Source organism: Balaenoptera ricei, chromosome 9 (assembly GCF_028023285.1).
Source record: "Balaenoptera ricei isolate mBalRic1 chromosome 9, mBalRic1.hap2, whole genome shotgun sequence".
In the NCBI taxonomy this organism is placed as follows: Eukaryota; Metazoa; Chordata; class Mammalia; order Artiodactyla; family Balaenopteridae; genus Balaenoptera; species Balaenoptera ricei.
The window spans coordinates 82015665-82038970 of record NC_082647.1 but is presented as its reverse complement, the minus strand read 5'-3'; the positions used below and the strand labels follow the sequence as shown (position 1 = coordinate 82038970).

At 33.3% G+C, this 23306-nt stretch overlaps 1 long non-coding RNA gene across 1 annotated transcript in view; it reads right to left on the bottom strand.

Moving 5' to 3' along the window:
- Nucleotides 1-352: 352 nt before the first annotated feature.
- The window catches only part of LOC132371573 (uncharacterized), a 42792-nt gene continuing 19838 nt past the window's right edge, over nt 353-23306 (bottom strand). The window contains exons 2-3 of the long non-coding RNA XR_009504881.1: nt 826-960; nt 353-416 (exon numbers count right to left, since the gene is read on the bottom strand). This is a non-coding gene — a long non-coding RNA (uncharacterized LOC132371573). The remainder of the gene's footprint in view (nt 417-825; nt 961-23306) is intronic.

Sequence of the window (23306 nt, the reverse complement as noted above, 5' to 3'; positions counted from 1 at the left end):
AGATGAGGACCCAAAGAGGATTAGTGTGGCAGTGAGCATGGAAAAAAATCTATGTAAAATAAACTAAGTAGGTAGAAGAGAGGCAACTTGGTAGCTAAATGGATGGGATGAGTGGGTTGGGGAATTTTAAAGGGCCCCTGGGAAGTTACCTCTAAAAATTAACTTGTAAAATATCACATAGTATATGATTGGCATTTAAATATTGAATAATTAAATGGGAAATAAATACAGTATAAATGAAAATCTAAAAATCGGAACTGTATGAGTTACCTGAAGAGAATGTCCAGCAGGACTTAGGCTGAATCTAAAAGTTTCATTGAATGAAGGCTCTCGATCATGTCTACATACTCTTGTTTTTTTCTTGATCACCTTTTTTTGGGTAGAAATGTTCATCACATATATTTTCACATATAAATCTGAAAATAAGAATTCAGCTTGGTAAGTGTCCATTAATAATACAATTTTCTATTGAAAGAGTTATAATCGTATACGGAGAGCTCTCCTACATTTTACACAAAGCCAGTAGCCTGTGAACAATTTGTTTCAGACAACATAATTAAAATATACACCAATTTTCTTAGCAACTTAAATGTTTTCTTGTTGTATAATAAATACATCACTCTACATTTGTGTTGAAAAAATCTAATTTTTAACTAGTAAAATATCAACTTGCTCTATATAAGAGAAATTCATTCTTATTTCATATTTTTCAGATATATTTGGTACACAGCCCAAATTTTAATTAGCATTTTCTAGGCTATTTAGGACACACTCCTAAAGAGTTCCTAGATACATTATATTGCTCATTATCATAAAATTAGATACCTGGTAAGTGATCAGGAGATTTAAATTTGTAGGTGATATTTCTGCACTGGAGGATTTCAACTATGAGTTGTTCCCCATCTGTCTTCATTTCTTTCTTCAGTGCAATCTTGATTTCTCCCATTACCTGAGTTTTAACTGGAACAATTAAATTTAAAAGTTAAGGAATATGTCATGCCATTAATTAAGTGGTTAGTTCAATAATTTACTCATATTTTCGTTTATTGAGTGTTTATCAAGTGCTAAACACCGTATCGCATCCTGTGGATACACAGGTGAATAAAATACAGCCCCAGCCCTTAAAGAGAGGAAGGTCTCATGGAGAGACTGGTAAATTGTACGCTTACAATAAAGTATGTTAAGTATAATGATAAGCAAGTAACAAGAGGGGTATGGAAGAAATGCAAGTAGGTAACTATTACTCAACTGTAGATTTTTAGGCCAAAAGAGGTAATAGATGAGACTACAGGGGACTATAGGAAGACAGTCATACATAAAAATAATAGAATTCTAATATAATATAATATATAGGAAGTATTAAGTCAAGTGAAATGCAAGAAGTTGTTTGCCGATAATTGCTCACTACTTACCAGGCTTGCAAAAGAACGCTTGCTAACACAACTAAATGTCGTTGTATATTATATCTACTTCCATTCTATTTTTCTTGTAAAAGAAGTAGGCAACAAAAGTATATGGTAATAACATTACACAAGGGAAAATATGAGTGATTGAAATGAATTCAATGTATTTCTTTCTAGTGTTTATCTTGGATCTTTACATTACTGAAGAAGCTATTCACACTAGGTCAAATTCTTTATTGATTCATCCTTTTCTCTATCGATGCATATATTTATCCACTTATCATTCACCAACAAATACTTTATTTTCCACCCTACTCTGTGATAAGCACTCTGTTAGGAAGAATGGATACAATCATAAGCCAATATACGCATGCTTATTGGTCTTATGGTTTTTCTGTCGATTGGGAAGAAATCCATCAGTGAAATATTTTCGTCAATAAGTGTACAATTAGAAGGAGAGGAAAGGTTCTGAAGTACAAGAGCATGGTTACAAGAAAGCCTAGGAAAGGGCTTCATGAGCTGAAACCAGCAGAATAAGAAAGAATTAACTAGGTGACATGGACGGGGAAGAACATTATAAAGAGAAGGAACAGTGTGTTCACAGAAGGCAACATCATGGGACTGAGGAACTAAATAAATATTCGTGTGATTATAAGATATTGTTAAGTGGTACTACGTTAAGAATTTGGGTTTTACCTTTAGAACAATAGGAATCTATTAAAGGTCTTTAACATGGATGTAGATCATTTGTTCTCAAACGTTTCCGTCTCAGGATTTCTTTATACTCTTAAAAAAAAATAGTGGTACTCAAAGAACATTAAAATTTCTAATTAAAAAGTAAAATTGGATATTTAAAAGTTTATTTATTGATTCAGTTAAAATGACATTAATATACCTATAAATAAGTATTTTAATGAAAAATAACTGTATTTTCCAAAGCAACAAAAAATAGTGAGGAGTGACATTTTATATTTTTCAAATTTCATTAGTGCTTGGTTTCATAGAGGACAGCTGGTTTCTCATACCTGTTTCTACATTAAATCCAGTTCAATATGCTGTTTTATTTGAAATATATGACAGGCTCACACAGATATATATATATATATAGTTGGAAAAGGAAGGAGTATTTTAATATCCTTTCAGACAACTGTGGACAATCTTTGATACTACATTAACACTTGAAAAGTGGTAGTTTCTTTAAGATTAGTGTAAATGTGAAATCTGAAACTGTATCAATGAACCTTTGGACTGTTACTTTAAAAAACAATTGTCTATCTTGCACCTTGAATGGACCAGTTAACTATGCCTGAATTGGTAACATCCTATATTGTTCGTTTTGGAAAATACGGGTTTACTGAGTTATGCAGATCTTCAAAACATTGGTATAATTCATACAATATTAAAGGCACATTTGTTAATATCACCATCAATATCATCAAAAAAGTCTGACTATGGAAAAGCTGACAAGCTCAGGGAGGCAGGTATAAGTTTTGGAAAATTTTATTTTTACTTAAAAGTTGATTTTTATTATTGACAACAACTACTGTCAATTGTTTTTCTTAAAGTGAAAAATTCACTTTGTTAAATTTTGAGAAAATGGCAGCTGAATACAGTCAGCCTTCTGCACCCATGGCTCCTGCATCCATGGATCCAACCAACCGAAGATCAAAATATCAAAAAAATTTTTTCCAGAAAGTTCAAAAAAGCGAAACTTGAATTTGCCACATGCAGGCAACTATTTACATAACATTTACATTGTATTAGGTATTATAAGTAATCTAGAGATGATTTAAAGTATATGGGAGGATGTACATAGGTTATATGCAAATGCTACATCATTTTATATAAGGGACTTTAGTGTAAGCAGATTTTGGTATTTGTGGAGGTTGGGGAGGCTCCTGGAAACAATCTCCCATGGATACCAAGGGCTAACTCTACCAAAGTTTGAATAAGCAGAGTTTATCTGTCAGTTGTCTTTCCAGTAAAAATGATATTTCTTGTAAAAAAAAAGCCTGGCTCAGCTTGCAACTCAAAAAAATTGCACTAACATGTTTTCTCAAGTCAACCTTCATATTTTGGTATGCAGCAGAAGTGTTTTATGTGTAGTTCCCATTTTATGACACAGAATATTCTAGAACATAGACTATTAGAAACACATGTACTTAAGGGTCTAGGTTTAATAACAAGAATTTTAATTTCTTTATCAAGGATATTGTTAAGTGAAACAGGCAAGTTTTTCATACAAGTGCATGGTGGTAAAAAATAAATACAGCCACTATTAGTACAATTTGGTGCTGCTGCCCTGATTTATGCTAAGTCACCAGCAGTTTTCTGCAGCATTGCTTTTGCATTATCAATGTAAATGTCAACACGGTAAAATGGTAAATAATATCTTAGTATATTTAAAAAATAATTTTGACCTGGATGCACTTCAACAGTCTTGGGGACCCACGGGGATTTCTGAACCATGCTTTGAGAATGACTGTTAAAGAATATAGTTGAGTAATCTCCAAGAGGAAATTAAAGTAACAAAAGCATCATGTACAAAATCTATTAGATTGTAGTTATTTAATCATTTCGATTTAGTTTTATCACACTTTTGGATATGGGTTTTTAGAACGTATTTCTTCCCTGCATTAATTTTTGCTTTAATTAACTTATATTTTCATGTCTAGATGTACCCTGACATGTGGGAAAATATCTACCAATACCACACTTCGGCCTGCTCTCTTCCTTCTTTCAAAACACTAAGTTCCCCAAATAGGCAAAGTTGCCCTCCATGTGTTTTATAAAGTGAAACACAGATCTTCTAGACATAGTTAAATCGTGATAATTCAGCAGCCAATGATCATAGATACTTCACAGTAGCTGGGTGTTAGCTTTACCCTTGAGAAATTCAAGAAAATAAAGTGCAAGCCAAGGATATTTTATACAGCTAAAGTGTCTTTCAAGCAGCAAGCCTATAAGTTTAAGCATAAGGAACTCAAGAATGCCATAGAAAAGTTCATTCTCAAGAAATATATAAGAGGATGGATTTCATCACATCAAAGAGATAACTAGAGAGACTTCAGCCAAAGGAGTGATGGTGAATATTTAATATATTTAATTGTAGAATTGAGACTAAAATAAGAGTGAGAATATAGATGGGTAGAAGGGCAGCCCATAATTGTCATGTATTCTGATAGAGTATAAAGGATGAAACTGAAAGAGATGGATGACAAAGGGAGAGAAAGGGACAAGTAGAATGAGATTGTTGATTTTTGAATAGGTAAATGGTAGGTGACAAGTTATACTATTTAAAATTGACAAGACAGATGGTAAATGGTGAGTAAGAAGAGCAAACATAATAAACGTATAAAAAAAGACAATCATTGGAACAAAGATACAAAGCTTTCTTAATTACAAAAGAAATTTAAAAAAATTAAAGACACCAAACGGAGAAAGAAACACAACAAATCTAACATCATATACACAATAGTTATAAAACAAAATGCAGAGTTGTGATCAAACATATCTGTCATATCAATAAACATGAACAGGTTCAGTGAGCATATTTTTAAAAAGCTATTCAGATTAGCCCATAAAGCAAAGCTTACAAGCTATGCTAAAACTTAGTTTTGTTTCAAATAGTCACAAATACATAAATTGTAAGCATGCCAGATGTATGGAAACAATAAGAGAGTAGGGGTTGCTATCTTACTGTGAGGCTAAATAGAAATCAGTTTGAAATGTAGTAAACAAGACCAAAAAAAGGACATTTTATAAAGTTAAACATCCATAAATCATAATGAAGACAAAACAATTATGAATATCTATGCACCACTAAAATATGTTTTGAAACTAGAAAATAAGGTGTAAAGATATAGGAGATGAAAGCCAGAATAAAGAGAGTAATAATAAAATACTTTAACACAGTATTTTCAGTACAAGACAGGTGAAGTAGACTAAAATATGTAAAGACAGAATATTGAGACACCATAACCAATACAGCAGATCTCAGGATGTATATATTAAACACTACACCCTGATAAGACAGAAAATATCTTTTCCTCAATTAAATATGGAACATGGATCATATTGACTGATTATGTATTGACTTACAAAGTAGACAACGGTAAGTTCTATAAAATGAAGCTAATACATTGTCTGATAACACACACACACACACACACACACAAAGACTTTAAGGAAACAATTCTTGGCTGAACAGCAAAATACAATGAGAAAATACAGAAGTTCTGAAGAACAATGATAATGAAAACACTATCAGAATCGATGAGAATTAAAATAATGATCAGAGGAAAATCACCAGTCTTAAACACCTATATCATTTAAAGCAGTGATCAGAAGAAAGTGCATATATGCATTAATATTCCATCAACAAAATTTTAAAAAATACAATTGATTTAAACTTCCAATTCCAAAAGCTAGAAAAAGAACAACAAAGTAATATAAAAGAAAGTACAAGAAAATAAATAATAAAAATATACACAGAAATTAATGAGGCAGAGTATAGAGAAAATAGAAAAATAGTAGATAAAATTAATGAATTAAAATTCTGGTACTTTGACTAGCATCAATAAAATAGAAAAACCAATAATGAATTTAGTCAATAATATGTGGCCTTAATATTATGATTTACAAATGGCATGTGGTCTTTTAACTATGACACTACTCTCCTCTCAGTGATTTGGTGTAAATATTTTAGTGTCCTGAATATACCCTAATACTATCAGCTCACATTCTGTTTACACATTCTTGACAGGCCGCAACAGCAAATATGTCTAATATATTTCTTTGAACTTGTGAGGGACCATCTAGCTCAGGTTACTGAACTATTTTAAATAAGTGTAAACAAGCCCATTCAAATCAATCTGTTTTATTTTAAAGAACTTTGCAAGAAAATGAAGAATCTTCAATATAAAAATGAGAAAACAAGACAGATCTTAGAATCTCCTTTCTTTAATACCTAGAAAAACTAGGGGAAAAAGTAAAATTTAGGAAAGTATTAGCCAGTAGCAACTAACCAAAGAATAGTCTCCTGCCAGAAAATGCTGAGTGGTGTGTAGGAATGGAAAGGCAGATTCTGGGAAGGCTCAGCTTAGCAGCATCCCCAACCATACCACGTATCACAAAATTTTGCCAGGAAAAGAGAGATGAATTGCCAAAACCCTGAGAATTATCACCAAGTCCCCAGCACAGAGAAGTGGATGAACAATGAGCTTAGGCAGCCCCAGAAAAGTCATACTAAACCCTTGAGAGTGGCAGCTTTGGCTCATCGCTAGGAAGATCTGAGGGTTTCACTGAAAATAGGAAAAACAACCAGTGCTCCCCATTTACTGGGGATCCAAGGTTAAGGAGGAGAAAAATCCAAAGCTGAGAGAGTCTTTTCATTGGAGTAAGACATACCTGGGCTTGGTTGAGTGAATGCTGGCAAAACAAAAGCAAAAACAAAACCAAAAAACATTTAAATCAAATCTCAAGAGAGAGCAAAACGTAGTCAATCAAGGCAGCAAGTCTATCTGTGAAACAGCTCTATTTCTTTCCTCCAAAGGCATAGAAAATTGGATAGAACTACTGCTGCTCCATCTCTCAAACAGTAACTGGGATGGAGGGGAAAAAAGAGTATTCTAACTGATAAGGAGGGAGTCAAGGAAAATACTCCCACTATTTGGAGCCAATAGGAGTTGTGGACAGAATTGATCACACCACTGAACATGATGAAATGAAACAATTTTTTTCTGGGAAAAATTCACTGTCATAGGTCATATTCCTCTAAAACTCCAACATGCCAAGCATATAAAATTTATTGTTGCTGTTTACCACTTTCTCACTTCAGAAGAAAGGTAGAATTAAACACTTGCTAACTGAAGTTCTCAAAGCATCACATTGCCTATTTTTTTCTTGGAAGGTTAAATTCACATGCTTCACAGTGTTATATTTGTGAAGTTCTTGTTAAGTTTTTCCTACTCCAGATTGTTCTTTATTGTTTCTACTAAAGGAGGAGAGGAACATACCTACTGAGGTGGTCTCAAAGGACGCTTGCATTAATTATGAGTTGTCACTATCAATCGTGCTTGCCCTTTCACTGGTTCAGAATACCTTTGTCATTGGAAACAGATGCATATGGATGGTGACAAAAACCTCTGTTTTCACTCTCTCCACAGGGTGAGGGAGAGTGGTGGGTGGGGGGTCAGCAACTACAGATCTGCTTGGGCCTCTGAACTGAAGAAGACAATGTACACATAGAGGCCATGTGTGGGTGTTTTGTCATTGTGATTGGAGTAGAGAGTAAATGGGCAGTAAAAATTGCTTTGACCAGCCTCCAAGTCTCTTGGTGTCCCAAAATTTATGTTTTGGTTGTATTAAAAGAATAAAAATTAATCCTACTCTAGAGAAGATATTTATCTTACAACATGATACATAGCTATGATTAAGAGTAGAAAGAAGACTGTCTTTTCTCCATTGTATATTCTTGTCCCTTTGTCCAAGATTAATTGACTGTAGGTGTGTGGGTTTATTGCTAGGCTCTCTATTCTGTTGCATTGATCCATATGTCTGTTTCTGTGCCAGCACCATGCTGTTTTGATTACTGTAACTTTGTAGTATTGTCTGAAGTCTGGGAGGGTTATGCCTCCATCTTTGTTCTTTTTCCTCAGGATTGCTTTGGAATTCTGGGGGTTTTATGGTTCCATGTAAATTTTAGGATTATTTGCTCTAGTTCTGTGAAGAGTGTCATGGGTAATTTGAGAGGGATAGCATTAAATCTGTAGATTGCTTTGGGTAGTATTGCCATTTTAACAATATTAATTCTTCCAATCCAAGAGCATGGGATATTTTCCCATTTCTTTAACTCATCTTCAATTTCCTTTATTAACGTTTCATAGTTCTCAGCATGTAAGTCTTTCGCCTCCTTGGTCAGGTTTATTCCTAAGCGTTTTTTTTTTTTTTTTGGATGCAATTTTATTTTATAATTTTTTATTTTTATTTATTTTATTTTTGGCTGTGTTGGGTCTTCGTTGCTGCATGCGGTTTTCTCTAGTTGCGGCGAGCAGGGGCTACTCTTCGTTGTGGTGCACAAGCTTCTCATTGCATTGGCTTCTCTTGTTGTGGAGCACAGGCTCTAGGTGCGCGGGCTTCAGTAGTTGTGGCACGTGGGCTCAGTAGTTGTGGTGCACGGGCTTAGTTGCTCCACGGCATGTGGGATCTTCCCGGATCAGGGCTCGAACCCGTGCCCCCTGCATTAGCAGGAGGATTCTTAACTACTGCACCACCAGGGAAGCCCTTGATGCAATTTTAAAAGGGAGTGTTTTCTTACTTTCTCTTTCTGATATTTCGTTGTTAGTGTAAAGAAATGCAACAGATTTCTGTATGTTAATCTTGTATCCTGCTACCTTGCTGAATTCATTTATCAGTTCTAGTAGTTTTTGTGTGGAGTGGTGTAGGGAAAGCTGGATAGCCGCATGTAAATCAATGAAGTTAGAACACACCCTCACACCATACACAAAAATAAACTCAAAATGGCTTAAACACTTAAATGTAAGACATGACACCATAAAACTCCTACAAGAGAACATAGGCAGAACATTCTCTGACATAAATAATACCAATGTTTTCTTAGGTCAGTCTCCCAAGGCAAGAGAAATAAAAGCAAAAATAAGCAAATGGGTCCTAATCAAACTTACCAGCTTTTGCACAGCAAAGGAAACCAGAAACAAAATGAAAAGGCAACCTATGGACTGGGAGAAAATATTTGCAAACAACGTGACCCACATGGGCTTAACTTCCAAAATATACAAACAACTCATACAACTCAGTAACAACAACAACAAAACATCCCAGTCGAAAAATGGGCAGAAGACCTAAGTAGACATTTCTCCAAAGAAGACATACAGATGGCCAATAGGCACATGAGAAGATGCTCAACATCACTAATTATTCGAGAAATGCAAATCAAAACTATAACAGTCAGAATGGCCATCATTAAAAAGTTTACAAATAACAAATGCTGGAGAGTGTGTGAAGAAAAGGGAACCTTCCTACACTGTTGGTTGGAGTGTAAATTGGTGCAGCCACTATGGAAAACAGTACGGAAGTTCCTCAAAAAACTAAAAATAGAGTTGCCACATGATCCAGCAATACCATTCCTGGGCATATATCTGGACAAAACTATAATTCAAAAAGATACATACACCCCAATGTTCATAGCAGCACTATTTACAATAGCAAAGACATGGAAACAACTTAAATGTCCATCAACAGAAAAATAAAGATGTGATCAATATATGTATATATAACGGAATACTACTCAGCCATAAAAAAGAATGAAATAATGACATTTGCAGCAACATGGATGGACCTAGAGATTATCATACTAAATGAAGTAAGTCAGAAAGAGAGACAAATACCATATGATATCACTTATATGTGGAATCTAAAATATGACACAAATGAACTTATTTATGAAACAGAAACAGACTCACAAACATAAAGAAGAGACTTTTGGTTGCCAGGGGGGAGGGGGGTGGGAGAGGGGTGCAAACTATTATATATATAAAGGATAAACAATAAGGTCCTACTGTATAGCACAAGGAACTATATTCAATATCCTGTAGTAAACCATAATGGAAAAGAATATCAAAAAGAATATATGTATGTACAAATATATACATATATATATATATATATATATATATATATATATATATATATATATAAATGAATCACTTTTCTGTACACCAGAAACTAACACAGCATTGTATATCAACTATACTTCAATTAAAAAAAAAAAGAATAGAAAGAAGAAGAGGAAGAGATGACGGATATATAGAGGGCATAGTTCAAAAATGAGATGACAAAATAATAGGTGGGGTGAAAATGGGGATAACAGAGCTAAAACACAAATAATCCCATTTGAAAGCTGTTAATGAATAAGAAACATCCTGGGAACAAAATTAAATAAGATAGAAATCAGTATTATTGACATAGAGGGAAGAAGGCTTAGGATGATACAGAGAGAAAAATAAAGAAGTTACAGAACAATGACAGATATATTAGAACTGAAAAATATGATCCAATATATCTTATTGCTCAGAAAAAGTAAATTCAAGAGAATAGAAAATAACATCTATTTAAAATATAAAGATATTTCTCTGAAATAACAGAAGAGTGAATCTCTGGACCAAAAGATCATCCTATACTCACTGAAGTGATAAGTTGGTACACTGATATATCCAGCTTAAGCTACTTCAAGGATACAGAAAACATTCTTTAAAAATCCAGGGGAAAAAAAATAAGTCCTCTGAAAGAGTACATTTGTGTATAAAAGAAACAGCCTTCCTAAAATATATAAAAGACTATGACAAGGACATAGAGGCTATAGTAATGAGGGAAAGAAAAAGAGAGGAGAGAGAGGGGGAGAGAGGGAGGGAAGAGGGAATGAAGGGAAAATCTGAAGATGAAATCCAGGCCACCAATAAAACAATGGAAGAGGAAAGTGGAAGAAAGTGGAAGAGTGTTGATTTCCTTTAAGTGGAGAGTTAATCAATAAAATTTAAATTTGAAATAGAGTATTAAAAAACATAATTACTCAATCTCTTAATATTTTCAATTTTGTTTCTTAAACTTAGTGAGCTCTTTCATAAACTATGGCTAAAACATTTATTGAAATATTTTACATGACTAAAATAGTTATTGAAATTAAGTTATTCCTTTATTTTTACAATGTTATATTCTTTTTTGTTAAATTTAAAAACAATATCATTATTTTTTGACAAAGAACAGGACTAATTTAATTCCATTTTAACAAAATTGTGTGTGTCCCTCTCTTTAGCTAGCTGAAGTGCTCCAAGTAAGTAGAACTGTAAAACTGGCTTACTTTTATCTTGCACAGCTTTCTTTTTTCACACTCTCCAGTGCTTTATTCTCCTTTAAGATATGCAGTGTTCTTTCCACTTTATTTTCTTAAAAAAGAGTTTACATGTTTTATCTTTGAAAAACTGTGTATGTTGTATCTGTAAGCAACATTTATACACATACCTATATCTATATCTCCAACTACTTTATACTTTTAGTAAAGTATATTTTAAGAAAAAATTGCAATTAACAGAACACAATCATTATTTCACAAGAAATAAAGTTGGTAAAATCCCCATTTTACAGATGAGAAAATAGTGACTTGCATGTTTTAAGTAACTTGCCAAATTGTTAAGCGTCCTAGGCAGAACTTTACTCTAGATCTTCTGATTTTAAGCATAGGGCTCTGTTCTCTCATGAACACCTTATATTTTCTTATGAATAATATTTATAGAACACTGGCTCATTCATGGAAATATTCATTTAAAAATATTTTTAAAAAATATTATCAGAATGAAAGGATTTTTCAGGGGCTATTTTGCTATTTTATTTTACCCAAACACAGGACTTTAGAAAGCAGGGAAGCATAGCAAACAATTATTTTAGTTGGTTAAACAATAGCTAGAAGTTATCGTCTACCTTTATACACTACACCGATTATACAGGATATTTATATTAAAGAACAAAAAACAGCAATACTTTCTGAAATATTCGTAATTATATGAGAGTCTATACGGAATTGACTTAGACACACAAAGTAAAAGAAGTGTCTATTGATTAAGAAAATGTTTCTTTTTTATTTGCATTATTGGTATTTTTAACACTTAACTGGATGGAGTACAAATTGAGGTTTACGTTTTCCCAAAATTGTAAGCATTATATTGCAACTTGAGCAGCTTTTGCCAATGCAAGACCATTTCCAACAAAAATCTCTTTAGAGGCAATGTTTAATGAGCTGGAAGTGAATAAAATGTGGAAAAGTAAAGAAGCAAAGAATGTTACTTTGTAAAAGGAAAGTCTGTGTAAGGAAAAAAACAGCGAATAAAATTCTCAACACTTAGATTTCTTTGCATTTGCAAATTTTTGTTAATAAATACTACATAGCAATGTTGCAGGTCACTGGTGCTAGCTAATACAGTCTGAACTGGTTTTAGGTAAGACGCATATTTAGCTCTGACAGTCTACCACCTCATAATTTGTTAACTAGCTCCTATCACTCATTCCAAGTCTAAGAAAAGTCCAATATAGAATTAAGATGGATTTTAAAAACCAGGAATTCTGGCTTTTAGCCCTGTGAGATGGCAGGCCTGTCATTAAATATCTCTGTTTTGTGTTTCCTCATATTGTAAAGTGAAAATATGTAATAAGATTATTTATAGACCATTTATAGTATCTTTCAACTTTACAGAATAATAAATTTTTAGACATTTTCTGATATTATCTAAATATTATTTAGTCCTGACCCTCTACTAAGCATCTTCTATCCTAGATAATTTTGTCTGTTTACTCAGGGATTCTAAACCTTCTCATTACAGAAAGTCTTAATAATGTGCTAATACCTATTAATAGCCAAAGTAGTGATGTATATTTCCTCATGTATAATTGTATTTTCCTTCATTTCAATTATTTTTACTCTATCAGTTTTAGTCTAAGGGATGATCCTCTAAAAAAAAGCTAGCACAACAATGGCAAATTGCTAGCGGAATGCCTAAAATGCTAATTATTCAATAAGCATTAATTCTTTTTTATGTCTCAACATTTGATGCAATGGAAGATCAGTTCTAGAAGTAATTGACAGTTTACACCTAGCAAGCGTATCTATACCATTAGGTCAATTGCTCAATCTATTCAAAGTAAACAAATAAAACAAAAAACATGTCTTGATATATCCATATAAATCAAGACTTTTTAAATGGAAATTTCTTTAATAAAAGGTCTTCTTCTACTTCACTGAGCCTTTTAGAGAAAAGAAGTGAGCTAACTATAGTTTGTTCTATTCAACAGTCTCTCTATAATTTGCAAACATGTGTATCAACCTTACCCTACAGCCTATAATAAATTTTACCTTCCATGCTGAAATTCTCTCTCTCTCTTCCAAAAGTTCAAAGTGGTACTCACTAATTTGATGGTGGTACTCAATAATTATCTAAAATTGGTACTTCCTTTGTCTTTACACCATGTCCTTGAGTAGCAGGGAAAGCTACTAGATCTTTAACTAGTCTGGTAATCTTATTTGTATTGAATTTCATCTCCTAGTATATTGTTGTTTTCTAGCAGCTGTATTCAAGTCATTGATATGTTTTAAACTTAGTTCTCAGAAACATGTTTTCTGGACAAAGGTTCTTACCTGTATAGAACACTTTATATGCAGGACTGAATAGAAGGAGTGAAGAATTAGTTTTTAAAGGTTTATCCTAGTAATTTAATGTTCGAAAGGAGGAAGCAAAAATGAAACTAATTTCTTCATTCTATATTGTATTAAATTCTATTCCAAGTACTCTCACTGTAAGATCTCCTGAAGTTGACTCTCCATAAATCAGCTTGCTCACACAATGAGAATGACACCATGCAGCCAACTCCATTATCTGACTTCTTTGCTACCTTTGTATATAACAGATGACTGTAAATGCTTGGGTCCAGCACTTTTTACTAAAACATACCATTAATAAAGTGTTAGAGAATTCCCAAGACAGGATTTGTGAAATGCTTTGTGATTAGATATAAATAATTCCTTTATAGGCAATTCAATATATTTGTTTCAAAAAAAATGAATCCTCATCCCAAATATATTTCACAAAATATAATTTTCTACTCTCTAACAGTTTAAGTATATATTCATCTGTAAGCAAGTGAATAAGTATTACTATAATATTATAGATAAAGAATACAGATTAAATAAATTTTAAAATAACATATGTATAGCACAGAGAACTGTATTTAATATCCTATGGTAAACCATAATGGAAAAGAATATATAAAAAAAGAAAGCATATATGTATACACATTATAACTGAGTTATATATATATATATATATATGTATAACTGAGTTACTTTGCTGTACAGCAGAAATTAACACATGGCAAATAAACAATACTTCAATTAAAAAACAAACAAAAAAATAAAATAACATGTAAACGTCAGTCATATCATCTCAATTTTTCCTAAACTATTTGAAATAGACAGAGGTATGACTAACTTCACTTTCAAGAAAAGAGACTCTAAAGTTCAGGTTGATTAATCTGCCAAAAGTCACATAGCTAGATTAGATGCTTCCAGCAAGACACCCCAAGGTTATTGCCAAAATTTTGATTACCTGTTATGTAAAAGTGATTATGTGCCAAATTCATGTATATGCTTGTGAGCATGCCTATGTTGGGGGGAGGAAATTTCAGGTTTTGTGGGGAAGTTGTGCTGGAAAGACCAGGTACAGACAGGAGCAAATGCTCACCCATTTCCTTTCTAAAGCATTAGTTTGTGATCATATACTTCTTGATTTGCTGCATGTAGGGAATTACAATATACTCGAATGGTATCCACAATGCATTCAACTTCTTAAACAACTCTCCTATACCAGGTACATTATGTATGTAGACTACTACAGCCTTTAAAGGGTAAAGACTGTTCCTTATTTATCCTGGTCTTTTTAGCCCACAGAAAAGACACCTAGAATATATTAGATGTTTAATGAATGAATCTGTAAAACTTTCTCTAATATTTACAGCAAACCTACAAATTAGGTATCGTTTTCATTTAGCTCTTAAGAAAGTGATTGATAAGGCTTGACTTAAAAGCCCATGCTCTTCCCATTAAACTAAGCTGAGGCCATAGATCTGGAGATATTTTGGAGTCTTTTTTCAAACCTATGTTTTTCACCCCAAATAAATGCTTTTTGTCAGCTAATTAATTGCATTCTCTGTTTACGGGCATATACAAGCCTCTGTTATTCAAAGCCAAGGGGAGCCAAAGGAGGAGGCATTTTGCTATGTTTTCATTAAGGTTTTTTTGCAAGGCAAAAGAGTTCTGTACGCTTTCATTAAGGCCCTTATTTGAAATAACCCAGATTCAAGGAGATATTTTATACAATAAGGCAGGCATTTGGGTCTAATATGATCTAAGAGTTTTGTGAAAGTAGGCCAGGCCTGAACATTCTCTCTGTCTTCTTACATAAAGAAAGCCTTTCTTTCTGAGACAAAACCAGAAAGAACATCATTTTAGAAGGAAAAAAATAGATTTTTCTGATTGATCTTCAGTGTTTTTGGCATTTTTTGTCCTTTTGGTACATGATTCTTAGCATTCATTTTGCTGTGACTGAAAATAACTGGAGCTCTTTAAAAAAAACTTTTAACTAAAGCCTCCCATCCATTATCTTGTATGAGACCTAAAAAAAAAAAACACCAAAAACCCAAAAATCTTCACACACACACAAAAAAAATCCACTGTTACAGAATAAAAAATGAAAACCTAAAAGGACATTACATTTTAAATATTTGCAGTTATGAAATACCCCTCAGATGTGTCAGGAAAACAAATCCTAAAATGAGTGAAATCAGAGAGCTGGTATGATATAACAAGAGGGCAGTAATGTTCTTTTCCAGAGAAGTGTCAAGTTTAAGAAGACAAGGCTAGCTTCCTGAGTTCACAAGGCATTGACTAGACCTCCCATCTAAACTTCTTGACCTTTGATCTAAAATCAGGAAGATTACCTACCCAGGAGAAGTGATGGGTCTACACATATTCTCTTTTTACAGAGAAACCTTAGCATCGTCATGTAATGATTTTAGAAAATAAAATCAGGTAATAGTATAATGTTAGGGAAACTAGAAGTTCTTGTGAAAAAAAAAAAAGTTTGTCTCTGTAAGAGTGAAGCTACCGATCCACTGTAGAATAATCCCCAGTTTCTCACAGGAGCGGATGGTGATCAGGCAGTCAGGTAACCTCTGAATAAACCTGAGAAAACCACCTGAATGAGGGTTAAATAGATTATGAGTCATATGTTTCCATTGGCCCACTAGGTTACTTACATCATTTTGCTTTCTTTGTGCTTAGATTAATTCTACCACACTTAACATACAGTACTTTTGATCCTCCTCTCAGTTTTAACCAATTCTCCAGTTTTTCACTTACTACTAATGCAATATTTGTTCCATTCTATAAATCCATTCCTCAATTCCTCAATACAATTTTTGCAGCAATCACTTTGTCTTCCTTGTCCTTAACTGCCATGCTAGATAAAAGAGCTCACTATAATTCTACCTCAGTTTTGTATTCTCAGCCCACTTGGACTGTGTGTGTATATATTTGCCACTCCAGTTCCCCTCTTCATCAGTCTTACCTGCTTTGCCCCAAGAAGAACACTCGCTTGCACTTCATCACCTGGGTGTCCTTACCTTATATGACTTCTGTGAGGTTTTAGAAATGAAGAGCCAGCAGGAAATGTGAGGGTAGGAGGAGAGAGGCTGGGCTATTTTTTGCCTTCTTTGACTCCATCCTCTCTGTAAGCTAGTTTTGCAGTGGTTGTGCCTCGGTACAAAGGCTACCACTCCTGTCTGCGATCTCCTGTACCGTGGCTGTATATCTTGCTGGGTTCTGGCAATAGCTTCCTTCCCCATGCTTCATTAGACCCAGGGTGGGAATGGCTTTTTTTGTGGCTGGTCCTTAATACGCATCGCCTTTCCTTGTTAGTTCCTTTAACCTTCCCCACCTTGTAAACGGTCATTAAATTCGTTTAAACTACCCCTTTGAATGTGTTACCTGCTTCCCACTAGGGCTTCGCGGGACATCCCCTGTTGCATATAAAGTCAGACAGTAATCCAGGGTTTGTTTTGTTTTGTTTGTTTGCTTTTTCTCTATAGGGAGACATTCTCCCAATTCCATCTATGAAACGGTCCCCTTTGATTTGTGGTGCCACTTTGAGTTCCCATGTATTCCTGGGTCTATCTCTATGCTTTGTATTCTATGTCATTGTTCCTTTCATCTTGCACAAGTACCAGACTCTTTTGTCTTTATGTTTTAACACCTTGCAGGGTAACCTCACCCTTGTTTCAGTCAGGATAGATTAGATTCTGCTGTAGTAAGAAACACTACCAAAAGAGATTATCATACTAAGTGAAGTAAGTCAGAGGAAGACAAATATCACATAATATCACTTACATGTGGAATCTAAAAAAAAAAAAAAAAAATGATACAAATGAACTTATTTACAAAACAGAAAAAGACTCACAGACATAGAAAACAAACTTATGGTTACCAAAGAGGAAAGGGGTAGGGGAAGGGATAAATTAGGAGTTTGGGATTAACAGATACACACTACTATATATAAAATAGATAACCAACAAGGATGTACTGTATAGCACAGGGAACTATATTCAATATCTTGTGATAACCTATAATGGAAAAGAATCTGAAAAAGCATATATATATGTTCATATATTCAATTTGCTGTACACCTGAAACTAAAACACTGTAAATCAACAATACGTCAATAAAAAAAGTTAAGTTAAAAAAACTGAAAGATTTTATTCTCTCTCACTGTACACATCCAATAAAGGTTGGCAGGGTCTCTGCTCTTTTTAGTCACACCATCTCAGGCTGATGGGGAGCCACAATTTTCCCCCTTGCTGACTGCCATGTCTGGAGGAAAAGAGAACTCTACAAGTCTCACACCAGCAGTGAAATGTTCAGTCCAAAAATGGCACACATATTGACCATCCATGACTCATTGGCTAGAACTAGTCAAAGGGCCAACTGTGCTACAAAGGAGCCAAACAGTCTGGGAGTCAGAGAAACAGAAATAATTAGTGAGCAACACTAATGAACACAAAAACTTTCTTTGCTCCTTTTCAAAGTTGACTTGGATGTTGAAAGTTCTCTATTATTTCATGTGAATGTTCGAATAATTATATTGAGTTCCTCGAAAATATCTAGCTGGTAATTTAATCAGAATTTTATTAGATTTATATTTTTATATTTAAATTGTTTCACTACAAAGCACGGAATGATTCTACATTTATTCAGATTTCCTTTTATGTCCTTTAATAGAGTCCAAAAGTTGTAATGGATATCTTGGTTATTTTACAAGTTAAACCTAAGATACTGTTTAGTTTTGATATTATGAGTGATATTATTATTTTTGTTGCTTTGTTGCTATTGTGTATTTATGATTAATTATTGGTGATCTAGAGTAATTCTTATTAGTTCTAACACTTATCTGTTGATTCCATCAGATTTTCTGCATACATATTCAAATTGTATACAAATAATTTATTTTATTCTTTCCCTTCCAATCACTGTACCTCTTACTCCATTTTCTTTCCCTATATATTAACCGAGACCAATGCTATGTTAAATATTAATAGTAGACATCCTTGTCAATCCTGATCTTAAAAGGCATGTGCCAAAATTTCACCTATAAGTAAAATAATTTTTAATATAATCTTTACAAAATTAAGGAAAGGCCTTACCTTTCCTAATTTGCTAGGAACTGCCATCAAAAAAAGATGTTTAATGTAAATCAAATGATTTTTCTTCATCCATATGGTTTAATTTGTTATATTAGTGAATATATTAAAATTATGTATCAATCTGTCATAAATACAGTTTTCTAATTTACATTATTATAAACAAAGCTAAAATAAACATTTTTTACACAACTCTTCCCACATGGATAAAAGAATTTAGCTAGGATATAGTAGAATATTTAAGATATGTTGGGATCATTAGCCAATGATTATTCAAACATGATGCAAATTTTCAAATTTAGTTGTTACTGTCAAATTAGTCTCAAAACTGTTTATACTAACATTTTATGCACTGCTTTTCTATCAGCAGTATAATAATTTTGTCACACTTCTGCAAATCCTGAATTTTTTAAGGAGTTTTAGACAAATAATATATACATATATACATACACACACATACTGAATCTTGATCCATTTCTTTTATATGCATAACAAATATCTACTTTCAGTCTTCATATTGTTTTTGTTTATGTTATAATTTTTTGAACAAAAGTTTTATTTTAATTGTAATGTGGTCAAATTTGTTAGTCTTTTACACTACAGTTTTGGTTTTGTGTTTAAATAGTTTTGTTGTTTTGTTTGTTATTTAACAGTTCTTTCATATTTTGCCATTAGGAAGAAAGTCTCTATTTTCTTCTAAAAGTTTTTTCACTTTAGATACTCAAACCATCCTCAGTTACTCTTTATTGCTTTTTTTACAGTGTGAGGTAGTAGGAATTTATTTTTCTTTGCAGGCAGCCAAATTTCCTTTAATCATTTCTTTATCTGCAATGCAATTTTTGTTATAAATTAAGGTTTCATATACATGAAAATATTTTCTGGTCCATCTGCTCTGTTTCATTGTTCTACTAGATAATACATGTGCTGTACCACAGCATTTTGTATACTATAACTCTATTTAATCTTGGTAACTAGGAATAACCCTACTTTATCATTTTTATTCAAAATTTCTTAGCCTTTACTTCCTTTATATAAATTTCAGGATCAGCTTTCAAAATTCCACTATAAACTTTTAGTTATTTAATTGAACTTTCGTGGTATTCTCATATTAAGTGGGAAACAATTGCAATCTTTATGATATTAATCTTTATGACACGCTCTATATGCCTATTCATTCACGCCTTCTTTTTGGAATTTCAACAGTATTTTGCAATTTTCTCATAAAAGTGTGAGTATTTTGTTAGATTTATCTCCTGGAATCTTAGACTTTATCTCTACTGTGAAGAGTTTCTCCTTTTAAATAATGTTTTTGAAGTGGTCATTATAGGTGACATAAGAAGGCCATTATTTCCTGCCTTGATTTTTCTATTTTTTCTGACTCTGATACCATTTCACCAGCTTTATTTTGAATAATAATTGGGTGAGGTATATATTTCCACTTCTTTTTTTTTCAACTCTTCTGTGAGACTTTTACTTTAGGTAGATTTTCTGTAAATAGCAGGCAGCTAGATGTGTTTAACTACTTGGAGGAAATGTCTCTTTCATTAGGTGATTTTAATACATCAACAAGTTAGAAGTAATTTGGAATTAATTTTACTTTCTGTTTAAATCCTTTTCTTTAAAACTGCACTTTTCTCTATTGTTTTCCTTCTGCCTCCTTAAGGAATGCTTTCATCTGTAAGTAACAGAAAAACTTACTTAGAATGATTAAACAAATAGGGATTCATTTTCTTAATATAAAAGAAATCCAGAGATAGGCACAGGTTTGTCATTTCAGTAATGAGGCAGGCACCCAAGTTCTTTCTTTCTTTCTACTGTGTCATTTTTAGTACATGTTTTTTTGCCCTTTTTGTCTAATGGTTGCAAGATGCATGCTACATATCCAGGCATCACGTCTACCTTCCAGACATGATAATATGGCTCAGAGAGAAAAGGATTTTACATCACAGGGTTCTCGCAAAAATCAAATGAGCTAACACAGTGCTCAGCATTTTTAAGCCTCTTGACAGATGTAAGTTATTTACATTTCCTCTTTACTATAATGGAAATCATTTCTTATTATGTAAATTTTATAAACCCCAAATCATTTTGGACCCCAAGTCCAGGCAGTATATTGTACCCTATCCTGCTGGCAGGAACTTCACACTGATACCTCCAGAGTATACCAATCACTAATTGGCTTAGGTGAACAGTGCCTCCTGGAACTGGGTTTTGCTCATCTTACATACATGAGCAGCACTGACCTCAGGCTTCCTAGTAAATGAAGCATGCCAGATCATTGATACTCCTGATAAATACAAAACACAATTACTATTAAAGTTGAAATTATTAAGTAGAGAATTTAGTAACCTACCTTCAAAGAACAAAAAATAGAACGTTCTATGGACTAATTGCTACTGCTTGCCACCACCTTTGAAAACCTGCTACCAATTTCACTATTTCTGATTGACTGAAGCTAAGCCCTTTTCTAATCAAAAATAGCTATCACTTCCCCAAGTGCTTCAACAGCAAAACAAAAGCCTCCTTATATTCCCTCTATACTCAGTTTACACAGTGATACTCTGAATAAGTAGTTAATATTAGCTCTCTTTTAAGTCCTCATAAGTCAATCGTTTTCCTCAAATGAGAAAGATAGTATCTGGTACAAAAGCACTTGGCATTATTATCCTCCAAATTAGTAAATCAGACTTTCTTTGGTTTCTTTTTTAAAGGTTGAAATTATAGGAAATGGATGAACCATAATTTTAGATTGGTCAAAGTGTACTGAGAATATACTACTAGGCATTGCAAAGATCGGTATGTAACTTTAGCTCACAGTGAAATAATCCTTGAAATCAGACTCACATAAAAATGCTTCATCAATAGTGGATTGACATGAGTGAGTTTTCTGAAAAAGAAGAGTAAATTATTTTTAACTAATCAAAACACCAATAAATATTTTAAAAATTAAATAATCAGCGCTTTTGAAAAGAAAGGCAATGACCTAATTTTTAATTGAAATTTACCCAAATAATATTATCTTTTTAAAAATAAATTTATTTATTTTATTTTTATTTATTTTTGGCTGCATTGGGTCTTTGTTGCTGCACGTGGGTTTTCTCTAGTTGCAGCGAGTGGGGGCTATTCTTTGTTGCAGTGCGCGGGTTTCTTATTGAGGTGGCTTCTCTTGTTGCGGAGCATGGTTTCAGTAGTTGTGGCACATGGGCTCAGTAGTTGCAGCTCGCGGGCTCTAGAGCTCAGGCTCAGTAGTTGTGGCGCACAAGATTAGCTGCTCCGTGGCATGTGGGATCTTCCCAGACCAGGCCTTGAACCCATGTCACCTGCATTGGCAGGCGGATTCTTAACCACTGCGCCACCAGGGAAGCCCGTATCCCAATAATATCATCTTTTTAAGGTAAGATGAAGGTCATGTTCCTAAACATTTTAGTATAAGTTTATCATTTTTCTTATATTATGATTTATAATCTTGTTTTAATATAAAGGAATTGCTGTATCTATGACTGCATAACTCTCATCCTGCAAAACAACAGCTTTTTTTAAAACTGAAATATACGTTGATTTACAATATTGTCTTAGTTTCAGGTGAACAGCAAAGTGATTCAGTTATACATGTATATATTTTTTCACATTATTTTTCACTATAGGTTATTACAAGATATTGGCTATAGTTCCCCATGTTGTACAGTAAATCCTTTTTGCTTATCTATTTTATATATAGTAGTGTGTATATGATAATCCCAACCTACTAATTTATCCCTCCCCCCCTCCCTTTCCCCCTTGGTAGCCATAAATTAGTTTTCTATGTCTGAGTCTGTTTCTGTTTTATATATAGATTCATTTGTATTATTTTTTAGATTCCACATGTGATATATAATGTTTGTCTTTCCCTGTCTGACTTAGTATGATATTCTCTAGGTCCATCCATATTGCTGCAAATGGCAATATTTCATTCTTCTTTGTGGCTGAGCAATATTCCATAGTGTGTGTGTGTGTGTGTGTGTGTATCACATCTTTTTAAAGCAATCATCTGTCGATGGACATTTAAGCTGCTTCCATGTCTTGGCTATTATAAATAATGCTGCTATGAACATTAGGGTGCATGTATCTTTTTGAATTACAGTTTTCATCATTCTCAAATATGTGCCCAGGAGTGGGATTGCTGGATCATATGGTAACTCTATTTTTAGTTTTTTAAGGAACCTCCATACTGTTGTCAATAGTGGCTGCATCAATTTACATTCCCACCTACAGTGCGGGAGGGTTCCCTTGTCTCCACACCCTCTCCAGCATTTATTATTTGTACACTTTTTGATGGTGGTCATTCTGTCTCGTGTGAGGGGATACCTCATAGTAGTTCTGATTTGCATTTCTCTAACAATTAGTGATGTTAAATGTGCCTGTTGGCCACTTGTATGTCTTCTTTAGAGAAAGGTCTATTTAGGTCTTCTGTCCATTTTTTGATTGGGTTAAAACAGCACCTTGTTTACAATAAAATAATTTGTTTTATTATTATTATTATTATTTTATTTTTTTAAATCATAGGGACTGGCTATGTCAGTTTTAAGAGGACTGATAATGCAGTGCATCCAA